This window comes from Lepus europaeus, chromosome 10 (genome assembly GCF_033115175.1).
Source record: "Lepus europaeus isolate LE1 chromosome 10, mLepTim1.pri, whole genome shotgun sequence".
NCBI lineage: Eukaryota > Metazoa > Chordata > Mammalia > Lagomorpha > Leporidae > Lepus > Lepus europaeus.
The window spans coordinates 51,482,326-51,502,323 of NC_084836.1; the positions used below are offsets into that span (position 1 = coordinate 51,482,326).

The following is a 19,998-nucleotide window of genomic DNA, read 5'->3' on the forward strand; positions in this document are numbered from 1 at the left end:
CAGGATATGAATCATCCCTTTGGCCAACATACCTATGCTATACATGCTACCTATTGGTTGATCAGCAGCTGTCTCAGCTATCGGCTCCACTGTTACAGTACCACAGTGACTGCGTTCCAGTTACCCTTCCATGATGACACAGTGCTATGTTAGCATGCCTACATCATTCAACTCACTTCATCTCATCAAGCAGGCCATGTAATCATCTCACCTCATCACAAAAAGGGTAAATACCATCCAATAAGATATTTTGAGAAAGATCACACATTCACATAATTTTTACTATAAAATAGTTATAATTGTTCTGTTTCATTGTTGCTAATCTCTTACTAGTTAACATAATATACAAATTATATTGCCCAATTTATAAGTTAAACTATCATACATATGTATGTATAGAAAAAAAATATGTAAGCTTGGTACTATCTGCAGTTTCACACCATCCACTTGGGGCCCTGGAGCATATCCCCCTCAAATAAGGGGAGAAGGCTATTATATATATTTATATTATAATAGGATGCAAATTGCTCACAGTGTAGACAGGTTATTTTACTCTATAATTTATATTTTGTTTCATTTAGCCTCAGTAAAGTCATTTCCATCTCTTAGTTCTATGCTTTAATTTCCCTTAAAAACACTGTATTTTTAAATCATATATAAACAAATTAATACTCATTTTCTTTTGAGGGGAAAAAACCCCTCAGCATTCATTTCTAACAGCTAACCTCTGTGCCCTGGCAGTAACATGGAAACTAAGAACCTACCCTTCTATTCTTTCTTTCCCAAGCTATCATTCCCCCATGTCACTCCCAGCACAGAAAAGGGAAATAGAGGAGCATGCGCCACTACTTCAGCCAGTTCCTACAAACTTCTTTTTTTTTTTTTTTGACAGGCAAAGTGGATAGTGAGAGAGAGAGAGAGAGAGAGAGAGACAGAGAGAAAGGTCTTCCTTTTTGCCATTGGTTCACCCTCCAATGGCCGCCGCGGCCGGCTCATCGCGCTGATCCGAAGCCAGGAGCCAGCTGCTTCTCCTGGTCTCCCATGAGAGTACAGGGCCCAAGCACTTGGGCCATCCTCCACTGCCTTCCCGGGCCATAGCAGAGAGCTGGCCTGGAAGAGGGGCAACCGGGATAGAATCCGGTGCCCCAACCGGGACTAGAACCCGATGTGCCGGCGCCACAAGGTGGAGGATTAGCCTGTTAAGCCACGGCACCAGCCAAGTTCCTACAAACTTCTGCCCCAACTACTCTCAGCAGCCCAAAGAGAAACCTATTACCATCACCACACATACTGATGGATTCTGGCCATAGCAAGATGCATGAAGGACAATGCCAATGGTCCTCTTAACACACACTTACCAGCAGTCATGCAGTGGGCAATGTCTGTAGCAGGCAGAATGCTAAGATCCAAGATCCCTGCATAGTCCCTGGGATTGTTAATATGATGGACTTTTACTCCCATGAAATCAGGTTAACTTGAAGAAAGTTGACTAAAAGAAACGGGGATTATCCAGGTGAATCATCCTGAACTAACTACAAACTCTTCAAATCTGTATCTAGAAGACAAGAAAAGTCAGAGACTGGTGACTTAGACAGGTTAGGGATGAGGGATATTCTCCAGGGATGGCTTTGAAGACGGAAGGAGCCACGTGGCAGAGAATACAGGCAACATCTACAAAGCTGAGAGTGGTTCCCAACTGACAGTCGGCAAGGAAACAGGGCTTCAGTCTGAGAGCTGCAAGGAATTCAGTTCTGCCTATAACCCAAGTGAGCTCACATGTGAATTATTCCCCCACTGCCCAAAAACTGTAGACAGGGAAAGAGCCCAGCTGACACCTGACCACACACTGAGCAAAAAACACAGCCACACTGTACCCAAATTTTGTACATATAGTACTGTAAGCTAATAAATGGATTTTGTTCTAAGCCACTGATTTTATGGTAATTTGTTATACAGTAAAACTGATAAGGAACACTTTGAAGGGAAATGTTATAGGCTGCTACAGCTGTAGATTTCCTGATAGCAAGAGCAACCCCACAGCGGGAAGACCTGAGGCCAAACATCAGTTTGCCTGGAAAACTAAGGAAGGGTCACTGTAATGGGTACATGCTTGGAAACCACGCTGTTTTCATGCCCATCATATTTACCATTACTGGACTGCAAGCAGGGCCAGCGCTGTGGCGTAGTAGGTTAAGCCTTCACCTGTGGCGTTGGCATCCCAGATGGGTGCCCATTGGCATCCCAGCTGTTCCACTTCCAATCCAGCTCCCTGATAATGGCCTGGGGCAGCAGTGGAAGATGGCCCAAGTGCTTGAGCCCCTGCACCACATGGGAGACCTGTAGGAAGCTTCTGGCTCCTGGCTTCAGCCTGACTCAGCCCTGGTTGTTGCACACATGTGGGGAATGAACCAATGCCTCTAACTATCTCTCTCTCTCTGATTTTCAAATAAATTAATTTAAAAAACACTGAGATCACCTGAATCAAGCTGGAAAATAAGGCATGGAAAACATACATGTTGGGGCTGGCGCTGTGGTGCAGTGGGTTAATGCCCTGGCCTGGGGCACTGGCATTCCATATGGGTGCCGGTTTGAGTCCTGGCTGCTCCACTTCCTGTCCAGCTCTCTGCTATGATCTGTCCCAGGCCCGGGTGCTTGGGAGACCCAGAAAAGGCTCCTGGCTTCGGATCGGTGCAGCTCCGGTCGTTGTGGCCAATTGGGGAGTGAACCATCAGATTGAAGACCTCGCTCTCTGCCTCCCCTCCTTCTGTGTAACTCTGACTTTCAAATGAATAAAAATAAATCTTTAAAAAATTTTTAAAAAAGCATACATGTTCTGCTCAATATTCTTTCAAGTGATTTTTACAATTTAAAGAGCAAAGAACTACTATGAGTAATCCACAGAAATGTAGAATGACATTACCACCAGAAATGCTAAGAATTTCCAAAATATGCTCTGAATTGAGGGACAAATCTTCACCTTAAGGACAAGAACACAAGTAAACCGGTTAAAGTACTCATTCCTCCCACTTACCCACCGAAAGTATAAAGAAAGTCACATCTGTGAACAATGCTGGTGTGTACCTTTACATATGACTCAGAGATAAAAATGGCATAATAACCACTCGAAATTATTCCCTATTTCTATAATATTACGGGCACAATCAAATTTCCTTAAAGTAGGGTCAAAAGAAGAGTGGAATTCTTCCTTTTTTGAGAAACAGTCCATACACTTAAAATTGGCAGCTAAATTTATGATTATGTCTGTATTGATAAATTCCATTTACTGAATTTATACGGCTAAATCTCAACTGTAAGATAAAACATAACCAAAAAGATGATCTAGTAGTTACTATAAATGAAACCCAGGAATGTATTTTCCTCATCATCATGTGACTTCTTCACATTTTCACCCACTCACTTATATTCCAGATAAAACTGGCTAACAAATGAAGAAAGTACGAGAATGTTATCATTTCCCATATGTTCATCGGCAAGAGTTGGCAGACATCAAATACATGAGAATTCCTTAGGAAATCCAGAAACTTCCTGTGCATATTAATAGACAGGATCACATCTGGGTATTCAAGTTCTCACAAGTCTTTTCTTCAGTTTTTACTAACATACAGATACCTTCTTGAAACTCCCACCTCCGTGAGACTTGCAGAGTAGTATCACTTTTCTGGTCCTCATTTGTCTGACCACTCACTGCCTTAATTCCCACTGCCAATTCCTCGTCCTCTGCCAGACCTCAGTGTTTCCCCATGCAGGAAGAATACCCACTGTTAATAATCAATCATGTCATGGAATTAACAGCTTTATAAGCCCTCAGGCCTTCTAATTACAAAGTCTTAGTTTCTTCATTTCATGTGCATGTATGTGAGTTTGTTTGTTTGTTTGTTTGTTTTTTGATTAAAAGACTCGGGCTCAGAGGATTTAGCAAGTAACAGTATCTAGCTAAAATTTAATACCACAGGGCTGGCGGTGTGGCGTAGCTGGTAAAGCCACAGCCTACAACACAAACATCCCATATGGGTGCCAATTTGTGTCCCAGTTGCTCCATTTCTTTTTTCTTTTTTTTTTTTTTTAAAGATTTACTTATTTATTTGAAAGTCAGAGTTGCACAGAGAGAGAAGAAGAGGCAGAGAGAGAGAGAGAGAAAGAGAGAGAGAGAGAGAAAATTTTCCATCCACTGGTTCACTCTCCAATTGGCTGCAAGCCAGGAGCCAGGAGCTTCTTCCGGGTTTCCCACATGGGTGCAGGGGCCCAAGGACTTGGGGCCATCCTCTACTGCTTTCCCTGGCCATAGCAGAGAGCTGGATTGGAAGTGGAGCAGCAGGGTCTCTAGCCAGAGACTATATGAGATGCTGGCACTGCAGGCGGCAGCTTTACCCACTATGCCACAGCACCAGCCCCAAGTATAATCTTTTTTACATAAGTTTGTAATTCATACATTTTCTATATATTTTTTAAAAGATGTATTTATTTATTTGAAAGGCAGAGTTACAGAGAGAGGTAGAGACAGAATGAGAGAAGTCCTCCATCCATTGGTTCACTCCCCAAATGGCTGCAATGGCTGGAGCTGAGCTGATCCAAAGTCAAGAACCAGAAGCCTCTTACAGGTTTCCCACATGGGTGCAGGGGCCCAAGGACTTGGGTCATCTTTTACTGCTTTCCCAGGCCACAGCAGAGAGCTGGGTAGGAAGTGGAGTAGCCGGGACTTGAACCAGCGCCCATATGGGATCCAGCACTGCAGGTGGAGGCTTAGCCCACAACATCACAGTGCCAGCCCCTGTATTTTTATAATGAAGAAAAAATAGGGGCCAGCATTGTGATGCAGTGGGTAAAGCTGCAGAGAGGTATCCCATATGGGTGCTGGTAGGTGTCCTGGCTGCACCACTTTCAATCCAGCTCCATGCCAACAGCCTGGGAGAAGTAGCAGAAGATGGCCCAAGTGTTTGGGCCCCTGCCACCCACATGGGAGACCTGGATGAAGTTCCTGGCTCCTGGCTTCAGCCCAGGGCTTTCTGGGGCAGTGAACCAGCAGATGGAAGTGCATTCTCTTGCATGTGCTTGCTCACTCTCTCTGTAACTATGACTTTCAAAATAAATAAATCCTTAAAAAAAGAAAAATACATTCCAAGAAATGTTCCTATCCAGACTCACTTCCCCATTTCTATTCAAGCATCCTAGTTCAGACTCTCCTAAGTCCTACACTGCCCTCTGTGAAGGTCACTGAGCGATAGCTCACACATACAGCTTCCAGAAGTGGTTTTGCATTCCTATAATCCTATATAAGATAAGCCTATCCTGACAGCTTTTAAGGGACTTACATAATCTAGACCCTATCCTACCATGCAAAAGTATTCCACAGTACCTAGAATCAAATTGTTCAAATAATGGCTCCATCACTTACCAGCTGTGTGGTCCTATTAAAGTTACTTTAATATCTAGGTACCTCAGCTATGCATTTGCAAAAGGAGGATTAATAATACCTCATAAAGCTGGCAGGTTTGTAATAATGGGACTAGTACCTAGTAGGAGATCAACAAAAAGGTGCTATTATTCCTTCATAATCCTACACACAATCTCTGAGCAAGACTGATTGCCCACTGTCACAAATACTCCCCTGACTCAGTGCTTCCCATACTCGGAATAACCTCTGCCAATTTCCACTGCTTCAAGCTCTTGCAGCTCTCTGAGACCTACACAGGACAGACTACCCTGCTTTGCACACCCTCTTCCTCATGGCTCTCACGGCAGGTGAAGTAATACTTTAATATCTCACAACTTGCAGGACTGCATGTTCTTTGTGCTAGCTTCTCCGAGGCTCCACCCATCTATTAGATTGGATTGAAGATGGAAACTGGGTCTAATGCTTCTGTCCCCCGATACATTTAGTTTCTTGTTTAGACAAGATGTGCGATATAAAATAATTGTTTTAGTCTTTCTTTTCCAGCCAGACTACAATCTTCTTGTCAGGAATATATTATGTTTTCTTTGTAATCTTCAAAATACCTAGCACAGTGCTACTGGCACACTGCACATTCAGAAAAATATCTCATTGAAGGATACATTTCACATAGCAACACGGGAAAGTACCAAATTTCTAAGTAGAAGGAATAGGTACATTAAAAAAAAAATCCAAATAAACAAAGAAGACTTGATGATAAACAGAAGGCTACTTCAAAAGGTTAGCGGAAAATAGAATTAAAAGATGTTTATTTTGGTGCAAAAAAATCTGAAATCTGTGTGGTTTTTCCATAATACACATTTCCCATGTACATTTTGAAGACCTCCTCATATGCATGGTTAAATTAAGTTAAAACTACTTACTCCAAATCTGACATACTATTAATAATTCTGGTAGGCATCTCCCTAACTCCCCAAGATTATCTATTTGAAAGGCAGAGCAAGAGACAGACAGCCTGATCCTCTCTCCACTGGTTCATTCCCCAAACAGCCACAACAGCCAAGTCTGGGCCAGGCTGAAGCCAGGAGCCAGGAACTCCCTTGGGGTCTTCCTCATAGGTGGTCAAGGCCCAGGTACTTGGGATATCTTCCTCTGCCTTCCCACACAGGCTCGAAGTAAACTGGATTGGAAACAGAGTAGCTGAACTGGCACGTGATGCCAGCATCACAGGCTGCAGTTTAACACACTGAACTCAATCCAGTTTCTCACACAGGTGACAGGAACCCAGTTTCTTGGGTCATCACTGTTGCCTCTCAGGTCTGCTTTAGCAGGAAGCTGGAGGCAACAGGAAGAGCTGCAAATCAAACCTAGGCACCCTCAAACATACTAACTGCCAGGCCAAATGCCTGCCCCACTCATTCTGCACACTCCTAAAATTCAAGTTCTTATTACTTTCTCCATTCTTGAAAGACTCCCTTCTACAGAAGAATGGAGAACACTATACCCTATATACAACAAGAACATACGTATTAGACTGAAACAGTCATGAGGAAACAGTGCAACTTCTAACCGTACAAAATCAATACTAGCAGGTAAGCACCAGGTCTATCAGGCACAAAATACACTGAGTATATTCAACATTAAGTTTTTGCTACATTTCTGTTAACTTGAAGCAATTGGTTCCCTTGTTCTGGAACATATTATTAAAAGGTTCTAGGCCCTGAGATATTTAGAAGGTATTTACTTAGCACTTCTAAGTGCTATTTCTTTATTAGTCACATTTGCCCAAGAGTATGCGTTTTGAGACCAGAGACACACAAAACATCAAAAAGCTCTCATTCATCACTACTCTCCAGTTTCCAAGGAACATTTAAATATCAAGCAGTTTAATTCTCATAAATTTACCAGGATGTATTCAATCAAAATCTAGAAGTAAAGCCTTACTTGCGAGAAGAACTTGCTCAAGTGTTGTAAGATTAAGGCAGTGTTAACACTAAGACGTACCTGACAGTGAGTGTTTCCTTAAATTTTGTGTTCTAGGTGCCTCTTGGCCTCACCCTAGTTCTGACCCTGTGTACAACCAGGAATATTTTTTAAATATCCTACAATGGACAAGACAGTCCCCCATAACAAAGAAGTATCCAACAAGAAGTATCCACTCAAACTGTCAACAGTGCTAAAAATGTAAAGTCCTGGTTCCAAACAAAAGAATATTGAGTTAGAATCCTGACTCTCTCATCAGCTAGGTGAACTTCAGCAAGTTCCAGGACGTCTCTGAGAGTTTCCTCCTGTGTAACCAGCATATCCTACTTGAACTGAAAGTCTGTTACAAGGATAAACTGAGACAGAAGCCCTTAGCACACAGCAGACACCCTACAAACATTAGTTGCCATTCTCCCGTGGAAAATCTTCTCTAAAGAGATAGGGCTCTGGCTCTCTCAAAGGCTATTTCAAAATGTCAATGAACCACAATTTGGTGTATTTCTGCATCTCTTATCAAAGTCTAAGTAACTAGGAACAGGCATTTGGCACAGAGGTTAAGCTACCACTTGGGACACCCACACCCCTTAGCAGAGTGCCTGGCTCTAATCCAGGCCACTTGGCTTCTCACCCAGCTTCATGCTGATGTATACCCTGGGAAGCAGCAGACAATGGCTCAAGTACTAGAGTTGCTGCCACCCACTTGGGGCACCCAAATTGAGCTCCTTGCTCCTAGCTTTGGTCTGGCTGAACCCCAGCTGTTTAGGGGCATTTGGGGAACAAACCAACAGATGGATTTCTCTCTCTTTCAAATTAAATTAAAATAAATAAATATGTAAAAATTTTTTGAAGTATAAGGAACTTGAAGGCAGACTTGGTATCCTCAGCCTCTAGCAAGGTGGGTAAATGAGCTCTAAGTAACTATCTGCTACAATGAAGCATACATTGCATTGTGGTGAATTACAAAGAATGCAAGAAAACCTAATTCTTGCCCCGGAGAAATTTAAAAATATTAAGACATATCTAACTACAAAATATATAGGTGGATCAAACATATAGTAGCCACTCAAAAAAGCTAATGGATCGATGTATAAACATAAATAGCTGAGATCAACTAGTGGGATGTAGATGTTACAATTAAATATATTGAAAAGGAAAGGCGGGCCAGCACTGTGGCTCAATAGGCTAATCCTCCACCTTGCGGCGCCGGCACACTGGGTTCTAGTCCCGGTCGGGGAGCTGGATTCTGTCCCGGTTGCCCCTCTTCCAGGTCAGCTCTCTGCTGTGGCCCGGGAGTGCAGTGGAGGATGGCCCAGGTTCTTGGGTCCTGCACCCCATGGGAGACCAGGAGAGGCACCTGGCTCCTGGCTTCGGATCAGTGCGGTGCGCCGGCTGCAGCGCGCCAGCCGCGGCGGCCACTGGAGGGTGAACCAACGGCAAAAGGAAGACCTTTCTCTCTGTCTCTCTCTCTCACTGTCCACTCTGCCTGTCAAAAAAAAAAAAAAAAGAAAAAGGAAAGGCATATTCTTAGTTCCTATGTACGGACAGCTAGTAGCTTCTGAAGGTAATGAAACAATACACTTAAAGAACAAACATGAAAGTGACAAGTGCTATCATTTGTCCTTTTAGCAACACTTAGCTAAATTTCTTAATTCCAATGATGGCAGCACATTTTAACAGGCTCAAGGACCATTTTAAGCAATTTTCAAAACCACATTAGATTTTAATGGAAGCTTATCAAATTCCTAACTTCCACAACCCATCTTAATTATCCTAAATGGTCTGAGACAGAATAAAGACCAAAAGGGCTGATGCCTAAATGTCTGAATACTTTGCTGAAAAGGCTGAGCTCAAGCACACCCAGAGTGTGCTAGAAGCAACTTTTAAAATGCACAAATGTAACAATTATTTTTAAACCAACAATTTTAGAAAAATATCAGTTCCTATCTAAAGCCTATATAAATATAAGACACTGGCTCTGCAACTGTCAGCAGAGTTTTAAGATCCCTTTCGGAAGCAATAGTCTCCCTCTGTTTGGTTTGGTATCTTAAATTGCCTTTAGTTTCAAAGCTAAGTTTGCCAACACTATTTCTCTCAAAACCTCAGGAATTCCATTACCAGTTTTAAGTTAAATTAAAGGAAAATAGACGCATTCAACCCATGACAGAAGTATGCACAAAATGTTTGTTGATACTCATAAATAGACTGAGAAATTTAGACACGTCTGAAGGACAACGGCTGTACAGTCAGCTCTGTTTTGCTCTACCATGGACGCAAATAGAGAGAATTATTGTTACATCTTCAAGTGAAATCAGCACTAGATAACTTTAAACTAACAGGGATATAACAGAGCACTCTTTAAGTCAGGGTTCCTGTGGGAAGAATGGTTACAGTACTCAAAAAAATCCATATGGAGTCAAGATGTTGCTATCTTCTCCCCAAAAAAACAACCCTTAAAATGTCCTCCACACTGCTCGCCTACCTGCCTCCAATGTAAGATTTTTTTAAAAAATAAACTATAAATGTTTACTCTACAGATGGCTGATCCCTAGAAACCTTTTCCATTCTATTTCCTCTTTCTCAGACTCTATAAATCTTGCTGACAATGACAGACATTCCCAATTTTCATACCTCTCCATCACCTCTTTCAAGATACATTCATCTCAACTCACCTGTATCCCAGGTACCAGGATCCTCTGGATGGAACTAGTAATTTCTTTTCCCATTTCCTGCTCCTTTCCTAAGCTTGGCCTAGCACTGAAGAGAAGCAACAAACAGAAACAGGGAAAAAAAAAAGCTTATATTCATCCTAGTAGTAACTCACGTTCTTTTACCTTTACCTCATGCACTTCCCTTCTCCAGGTACTATTTCTCAGGTCTTACCCTATCTAACCTCAATGGAAGTCACAACCAATGCCCTAAATTCTGGGTATACTCAATTCCCTAACAGGGCTGCAACAGGATGAATGCATTTCCACCAGTGGTTAGAATGTAATGCAATACAATGGCTTAAAATTTTTATGGCCTGACCTGGTAAGTTAAATACCATTTTTACATGACTTATTGGAAAAATAGATGCCTAATTCCAAGTTCCTTTTTAGTTTTAAACTCCCTATTTCTCCAACCCCAGCCACTGGCCAAATGTCTATATAAGTATAATTTGTTCACAAGATAAAGGTTTCCTATGTAAAACAGTTAAGTTATAGTAAGTGCTGGTAATTAAAATAATACGCTTTTGACAAAGGGAATACCAGTTGCTTTGTACAACCTGGAGTGATCAGTGCTTGCAACCTTATAACAAAATCTAAAAAAAAAAAAAAAATCTAGTTAATCTAGTTATAAACAGCATATAACTAATTAGTGATCATTCTTTTTGAAAGAGTACCTTATAAAAACTAACATTTTAACTTTAGAAGCTACTACACCAAGCAACCTGGCAATATCCATCAAAAATGTCAATGTATATCCACTGATAAGGAAATTCCACCTGTAAAATTTAAAGTACCGATTTATTTGCCTAAGTGTGAAATATGCATATGATATTCATTATTTTAAAAGCTGAAGATAAGAAATAAGCTTAATATCCACCAAAAAGGAAATTTATAGTACATTCCATACAACAGATACTCTGCAGCCATTAAAGAGAATGTTTTCAAACGTAAGGGAAAGAGAGAAAACTTGCTGGGAGTGAGGGGTTGGGGGGGTTGTGGGAGACCTGGTCGACACAGGGAAAGACTTGCTTTTCACAACCCACCACTCTGGATCTTTCCATTTTAGAACATGCTGCACATATTATCCATTTGTTAAAAATGGTTGATTTTAGGCCGGCGCCGTGGCTTAACAGGCTAATCCTCCGCCTTGCGGTGCCGGCACACCGGGTTCAAGTCCCGGTAGGGCGCCGGATTCTATCCCGGTTGCCCCTCTTCCAGGCCAGCTCTCTGCTATGGCCCGGGAAGGCAGTGGAGGATGGCCCAAGTCCTTGGGCCCTGTACCCCATGGGAGACCAGGAGAAGCACCTGGCTCCTGGCTTCGGATCAGCACGATGCGCTGGCCGCAGCGGCCATTGGAGGGTGAACCAACGGCAAAAAGGAAGACCTTTCTCTCTGTCTCTCTCTCTCACTATCCACTCTGCCTGTCAAAAAATAAATAAATAAATAATGGCTGATTTTAAAAATTGTTAAAGAATTTAAACTAGTCTCTTGATCCTTTCATTCATAAATAGTTCTACTCAGTCATCTGTAGGCAATGTTAATTATGACTAAAAAATCTAGGCTACCAGAGGTAACCAATAACCAATAAGGGTGGAGAACTTGTTTTGCCTTCAGTGTGAAATACAACTATAGCAACTTTGTATTCATCAAAATAAAATATAATTGGTAAAGAATGTATCTTCCCTAAATTAACTTTTATTACAGAAATAAAATTGATGCAATATAACTTTATCAGCACTCTACACATTATGCTTCACCAAAGAAGCAATCTATCTGGCTAAAAGTTCTGGTCAAGGCCTAGATCTCAAATGGCTACATGCACCAGAAATATTTCTGAAAAGAATCAAAAAGGTACCAAAATCATTTGACTTCAAAAGGCAGTTAAAGAGGCCAGCGTTGTAGCATAGCAGGTAAAGCTGCCACCTGCAGCGCTGGCAACCCATTTGAGCGCTGATTAGATCCAGCTCCCTGTTAATGTGCCTGGGAAAGCAGTGGACTACACAGGCATGGGAGACCTGGAAGAAGCTCCTGGCTCCTGGCTTCGGATCTGCGCAGCTCTGCCCGTTGTGGCCACCTGGGGAGTGAACCAGCAGATGGAAGATCTTTCTCTCTCTGCCTCTCTGTAACTCTGCCTTTCAAATAAATAATTTTTTTTTTTAAAAAAAGGCAGATAAAAACAAGAAGAGGGGAAGACAAAGACTAGGGTAATAGGTTTCAAATGCCAAAAACCCCAAACACTTATGCGTTCAACAATATTTTCCTAACAGAGTTTTGGTCTTTAGCAGCAATTCCTCAAAAAGAAAACTCAAAAACTTTAAAGAAACTATTCAAATTATTTTTCCAGTTCTTTTTAAAATCTTGCTATGTAATACAATTTTTGTTGCTGCTACTAAAGAAAACAATTCAACAGCAGGCAATACTGCTACTACTCTGGTACCTTCTTTTTCCTCTCAGTTTCTTACAATCTGCTTTATGACAAAACTTAAAAATTCTTGAAAGGGAGAATACACAACATTAGCATTTAAGAAGAGTTAACACATTTATTTTTTGTTAAGAATTCTTTACTAGGTATCTTGTTAACAAGATTATGACCTGGTCATCTAAACATAAAGCTATAGCACTAAATATAATTTTCATTTTATAGACTTAAACCTGTTTTTTTTAAATCAAACTGTCGCGTCCAAATATTTGTTATCACAACCACTCACAGCCGTCAAGGTCTAGAACAAACCTTTGTAAATGAAGGATGTCAGCTGTCTTATGAAAAATCAGTACTTCATTTGTCAGATTCAAAAACTCAGGTTAACACCAAAAACTCACTAAAAAGATACATTTTCGAAAGCAAGAGGCAAAAATTGCCTCAGAATTAATCTATTTATATATATAAATATATATTTGACATTCATAAAAAGACCAGACATCATCAACTAGCAATTTTCATTTTCATTTTATATAATTTTATCTTATTGCAGATATTTATATATCACATTATGTAATTTTATATTATAAGTAAACTACAAACTACTGTTCAAGAGTGCATGAGGTACTTGATATACTGAATTAGAGATTACTGCTAATCATATTATTAATTATCTTTATATAAGCGATTTAACAACTACATTTTAAAAATATTCAGTCATATTTAAGGGCAGTGGTTCTAATTCTGAGTCCAGGATCACTTAAGGTAAAACAGAGTTTCCATAAGCTATTTTTTTTTTTTTTTGACAGGCAAAGTTAGACAGTGAGGTAGAGAGAGACAGAGAGAAAGGTCTTCCTTTTCTGTTGGTTCACCCCCCAATGGCTGCTGCTGCCGGCGCACCACGCTGATCTGAAGCCAGGAGTCAGGTGCTTCTCCTGGTCTCCCATGCGGGTGCAGGACCCAAGCACTTGGGCCATCCTCCACTGCACTCCCGGGCCACAGCAGAGAGCTGGCACTGGCCTGGAAGAGGAGCAACGGGGACAGAATCTGGCGCCCCAACCGGGACTAGAACCCGGGGTGCCAGCGCTGCAGGCGGAGGATTAGCCTAGTGAGCCGCAGCGCTGGCCCCCATAAGCTATTTTCAAGATTTTAAAATACCTACTGTATGAAATATGTTTTCATATACTAACTAATGTAACCAATTTTTTTTCCTATAGACTTTCCATGGATTGTCCCACTTCCTCTACGGGAGCATTCAGAAACTGATACAAACTGAGATTATACTGTATGACAACTCGAGTATTTTTGTTTTAGAAAACAATTTCCTATTTAAAATAAAAAGCAAACAGTTTATCTATTTGATTGCTATAAAGAGTTACAATAACGTCTGAATCAAACGGCAAGGCCTGAGTCCTCAATGTGGTAGATGCAGTGGCCAGGTGCACAGGGCGCTGACAGGACATGGAGAGCCAGGGTGCTGGGCTCCTCACTCACTCACCTGCTGGTCGTGCAGGACAAACCCATCGCTGGGTAAAATTCCCACAGCCACCAAGTCAGGACTCAGGGTTTGGAAGTGAGCAGTTTAGTCTGCAAAGCCAAGTACATCATGCTCACATTCAGACTCCTATGAAATACGGGCACAACTGACAGATGCTGAGGCACGTGCACGCACGCATGCGCACACACAATGTGCACACACACATACTAACATTTAAAACCACACTGAAAAGGCTGTCATTTTGAACTTGAACAGTTCAAAGTGAAATATTAGGGTTTTTCCCCCCTCCCTATCACAGAACAGGTAGAATCTTTTGGCATGCTGCATAAAAAAAAATATAATTTAGAACTGAAACTCTAAAACAGAATCACCCTCTTAAAGAAAATCAGCCCATGAACTTGTGATCTGACTTGCAGGAAACAACAGGTTTTCAGTCCCTAATTCTAGTAAGACAGCACAACACTCCATTTCTGGAGTACTGGGAATGCACAGAAAGATGAGACGGCAATATCAGTTTACAAAAAAGGCCACAGGAACACTCAGTATTTGTCAAGCCAAATTGCTTTTTAGGACTGGAATTAAAAGTCGGCGGTGGTGGGGAGCTGTGTTGTGGCGTAGCGGGTAAAGCTGCCACTTGCAATGCCCACCCACCCCATATGGGTACTGGTTTGAGACCTGGCTGTTCCACTTCTGATCCAGCTCCCTGTTAATGTGCCTAGGGAAGCAGCAGAGGATGGTCCAAGTCCTTGGGCCCCTGCACTCACATGGGAGACCCAAAGGAAGCCCCTGGCTCCAGCCTGGCCCAGCCCAGGTCCATTTGGGAGAATAAACCAGTGAATGGGAACTCTCTCCTTCTCTCTCTCTCTCTGTAACTCTTTCAAATAAATATGTAAATCTTACCAAAAAAAAAAAAAAGTCATTGTGCGGCCAGTGTTGTGAGGCAGCACATTAAGCTATCGCTTGCAACACACGCATCCCCTATCAGAGTACTGGTTCAAATCCTGGCTGCTCCACTTCTGATCCTGCTAATGCACCTGGGAAGGCAGCAGAGGGTGGCCCAAGTACCTGGGACCCTGTACCCATGTGGGAGATCTGGTCCCTGCTGCAGACCTGGTTGTTGTGACCATTTGGGAATAAGACAGCAGACAGACGATCTCTCTCCATCTCTAGTGGTCACTGTCAGTATGCCTTTCAAATAAATAAATGAATCAATGAATGAATAAACAAATCTTTAAAAAGAAAAAAACCGCTGAACATGGTTAACATCAACTAATTCACAATGACCAGAAACTCTAGTTATAGTTAATTTTTCAGTAATAAAAAGAGAAAATCTAATGAATTACTACATAGTAAATATATTTCACTTGGTAAAGAATTTTGGATTCCAGCATCCAAAAATTAATATAAAGAGTGATTTCATTTTTTTCAATATTCTAGAAAAGTAGAAAGCAAGCTAAAAATATGTAACAGATTCTGAATATTGACAAATCAGTTAAGTTTAATCAGAAAAAAAGGTTTGTATGTCCTGGATGAGGATAAAAAGATACCAATAGGGACCGGTGCTGTGGCGTAGCAGGTAAAGCCACCACCTGGAATGCCAGCATCCCACATGGGCTGTGGTTCGAGTTCCAGCTTCCCCATTTCTGATCTAGCTCTCTACTATGGCCTAGGAAAGCAGTAGAAGATGGCTCAAACCTTGGGCCTCTGCACCTGTGTGAAAGGCCCAGCAGAAGCTCCTGGCTCCTGGCTTTGGATTGGCCCAGCTCTGGCCATTGTGGCCATTTGGGGAGTGAACCAGCAGTTGGAAGACTGATCAGATGCTAAAGTGTTAAGAAAATTTAAGGGAGAAGAAGACCATGTTTATGTCTGTGTGCTCCACTCCATTTTCTCCCTTCACATTCCTTTATATCACAATTACCACAGCAGTTTATAACTCTGCAAACAAATGGTGCAAAAGAAGAATCAAGGAGTAAAATGAAACTAGGTTCCAAGATGCAGAACAGCTGCAAGAACATTACCTCAACTATAACCTGAAGTGTGCTCAAAGAGTACTTCTACTTACTGCCCAGGTAAATCAGATGACATCAAAGGCATCAAGGCACCTGCTCAGCAGGTAAGAGGACATGCATCGGTAAGAACCCATACATCTAGTTACAAATCATGGGGCTCCATGCACTTATTACTTGCTTTCTGACCTCGAGAAGATGGCCTAATTCTAATACCTCAATTTTCTCTTCTACAATGTGGAAATGAGAATAACAATGCAGTAGAAACTCTGTGAACAGACCTCAACTTTGGGCCGGCACCATGGCTCACTTGGCTAATCCTCCACCTGCAGCACCTGCACTCTGGGTTCTAGTCCCGGTTGGGGTGCCGGTACTAGTCCCGGCTGCTCCTCTTCCAGTCCAGCTCTCTACTGTGGCCTGCCAGGGCAGTGGAGGATGGCCCAAGTGCTTGGGTCCCTGCACCTGCATGGGAGACTGGGAAGAAGTACCCGGCTCCTGGCTTCCGATCAGCGCAGCACCGGCCGTAGCAGCTATTAGGGGAGTGAACCAACGGAAGGAAAACCTTTCTCTCTGTCTCTCACTGTCTATAACACTCTCTCTCTCTCTCACTGTCTAACTCTGCCTGGCCAAAAAAAAAAAAAAAAAAAAAAATAGACCTCAACTTTATCAACTTACAGAAATAAAGCTCTTGAATCTCTCCATAGATCATGCCCTGATGCCCAGCGCAGGCTGATCACCTGCGCCTGGTGGAGTCTTCCAACTAGACCACTTTCTTAATGTCTCCACCCTCTGCTCCCACCAACTGAGCTGGATGCTTAGCAAGAGCCAGCTGTTTGCTCACAAACCCATTTATGTCAACTGTACTTCTTATCATAATTATGTATTTTAAGAGTATGTAAAATGATGAGTGGAAAGGGGTTGTTTCTGTGAAAGTTATATTGAAAAGCTCAAAAAGATTCAAAGGCCATTTTTTTTTAAAAAGCTTTGTAGAATTAGGTGTATGTAAAATAGTTTTAAAAGAATATAAGGAGGCCGGCGACGCGGCTCAATAGGCTAATCCTCCACCTGTGGCACCGGCACACCGGGTTCTTGTCCCGGTCGGGGCGCCGGATTCTGTCCTGGTTGCCCCTCTTTCAGGCCAGTTCTCTGCTGTGTCCCAGGAAGGCAGTGGAAGATGGCCCAACTTGGGCCCTGCACTCGCATGGGAGACCAGGAGAAGCACCTAGCTCCTGCCTTCGGATCAGCGCGATGAGCCAGCTGCAGCACGCCAGCCGCGGCAGCCACTGGAGGGTGAACCAACGGCAAAAGGAAGACCTTTCTCTCTGTCTTTCTCTCTCTCACTGTCCACTCTGCCTGTCAAAAAAAAAAAAAAAAAAGAAATGGGGCTGGTGCTGTGGCTGAGTAAAGCCACCGCCTGCAGTGTCAGCATCCCATATGAGCAGCAGTTCAAGTCCCGGCTGCTCCACGTCCAATCCAGCTCACTGCTATGGCCAGGGAAAGCAGCATAAGATGGCCCAAGCCCTTGGGCCCCAGCATCCACGTGGGAAAACTGGAAGCAGCTCCAGGTTCCTGGCTTTGGATTGGCACAGCTCCAGCTGTTGTATCCAATTGGGGAGTGAACCAGCGGAAGAACTCTCTCTCTTTCTCTCTCTCTCTCTCTGACTTTCTAATAAATAAATAAATCTTTAAAAAAAAAAAAGAATATAAGGAAAAGCTTAAAACTATAGAAGGATTTTATATATTACATTGAAACTGACTCTAAGTTCTCTCCTTTAAGGAATGGGTACTATAAGGATACTTAATTGATAATATTTCATAGATGTGAATTATAATAAAAAGACAATCCAGAATTCTAATCAAAGGACTCATCCACAAAGAAAAGCCTTGACTCTATCGGAGGAAAAACAGTCAAGTTAAAATTTAAAAGTATCATTGTTCGATTCTCTGCAATCCAACTTTTTCAATGTATTCAATACATCACATGAAACCTTTATACATAGCCTCAGAAAGCTACAGGATTTTGTGCAGACTAAACAAAATCAAGGGGACTGGCACCGTGGAGGAGCAGTAAAGCTGCCACCTGCAACACCGGCGCCCAATATGGACACCGGTTTGTGCACAGGTCACTATACTTCTGATCCGCCTTCCTGCTAATGGCCCGGGAAAAGCAGGAGAAAACGGCCAAAGTGCTTGGGACCCTGCACCGATGTGGGAGACTGGGAAGAAGCTCCTGGCTCCTGGCTTCAGATTGGCCCAGCCCCACCCATTGTGGCCATTTGCAGAGTGAACCCGTATAGAGAGGATCTCTCTCTTACCCTCTCTCTGTGTAACTCTGCCTTTCAAACAAATAAATAAATCTTTAAAAAAAGAAAGTACTTAAGCAGTGGTTGGTATTTAGTAAATATTCTACTTAAAGCTTCTGTTTTATTTTATTTAAGGATTTTGCTGCTTTGTTGTTATCCTGCTGATCTGCTGCTCTAATATAGTACCTCTGTCTCCCAAAACATATAGAAACATAAAAAGTGTACAATTTCCTTGTTATTCTGTTCCTTTTCTAATCATGTGCATCATACATAAGAGGATACTTCAGAAGGCCCATAGAAAAATGAATTAAAAGTTTACTTTGAGGGCCAGCACTCTGGTGTAGCAGGTAAAGCTGCTGCCTGCAGTGCCAGCACCTCATATGAGCTCCCGGCTACTCCATTTCCGATCCAGCTCTCTGCTATGGCCTGGGAAAGCAGTAGAAAATGGCCCAAGTCCTTGGGCCCATGGCACCTGTGTGGGAGACCTGGAGGAAGCTCCTGGCTCCTAGCTTCAAATCAGCACAGCTCCGGCCACTTGGACATCTGGGGAGTGGACCAGCAGATGGAAGACCTCTCTCTCTGCCTCTCTGTAACTTTGCCTTTCAAATAAATAAATAAAATATTTTTTTAAAGTTTATTTTGATGCAAAAAAGTTTGAAACCCATGCATAGCTTTTTCATAATATGCATTTTCCATGAATTCTTTTTGAAGGCCCTTTGTACTTCATGGATTATCAGCCACATAATTCCCATGGTAGCCATCAAAAAAGTGAAAAAGTGCAATACTCTTGAGAGCCCCAGGGGACTAGTCTCCCAGGCTTATACTTCACTATAAGGATAAGATTACAGCAATGCATTAACATGTCAGCATATCCAGGCACTTGAGGTTGACAAGAACACAACAGAAACGAATGGGGTGCTGGCATGGTACTGGTGGAGGCAGCAGCAGCTCTCTGAACTGGGAACAGGCAGGAGAAAAGTAACTAGGAGATAACCACAGAGACCAAAGCAAAGCAATGTGGAAACTGGCAATACTCTGTAGGTAAGAAAACTATATAAGCTAACAAAACAGATCCAGTGATTCTACCTCTGGCTCAGAAGTGCTGAACACTGGCACAGATATTAAAGTGCTTTTCCAAACTACTTAAAAGCAAAATCACATTTTTTAAAGTTTGTGTCATTATGACATTGCAATCAATTTTATTCTTCATAGAGAAATTCCTACTAAGAGATATGAACTCTAAAATAGGAACAATGAAGTATCTTTTTCACCTATTAACTTGGCGGGGTGGGGGGAGCAGTTTGCACAGCACTGATATTCCATTTAACAAGGATACAGTGAAACACTACCAGAAATACCATCCTCTTGAGAAGCAATTTAAACAACGGCTCAAGACTGAAAAACCCTCACACCCTTTGACTCAGAAATTATGCACTTGGGATTCTGCGCTAAGGAAGTAACTAAAAATATGAAGAAATCTAAATGCTCAAGTGTCTTCTGCACCATTTCTTTTTTTTTATTATTATTATTAAGATTTATTTATTTCAAAGGCAGAAATAGAAGGGAGGAAAGAAAGGGAGGGAGGGAGAGAGGGAAGGAGTAGGGGAGAAAGAGCGCGCACGCCCGCTACAGAGATCAATCTTCCATCCACTGGTTCACTCCCCAAATGGC

At 42.1% G+C, this 19,998-nt stretch overlaps 1 protein-coding gene across 3 annotated transcripts in view; it reads right to left on the minus strand.

The window, feature by feature from the left end:
* Positions 1-19,998, minus strand: part of FRS2 (fibroblast growth factor receptor substrate 2) — a 125,646-nt gene that overhangs the window by 91,554 nt on the left and 14,094 nt on the right. The window contains exon 1 of one of the 3 annotated variants that reach the window (XM_062203247.1): positions 10,063-10,133. The exons of the other annotated variants lie outside the window; for them this stretch is intronic. The gene's annotated coding sequence lies outside the window, so the exon portion shown is untranslated. Of the gene's footprint in view, positions 1-10,062; positions 10,134-19,998 lie in introns of those variants that run through there. 3 annotated transcript variants of the gene reach the window in all.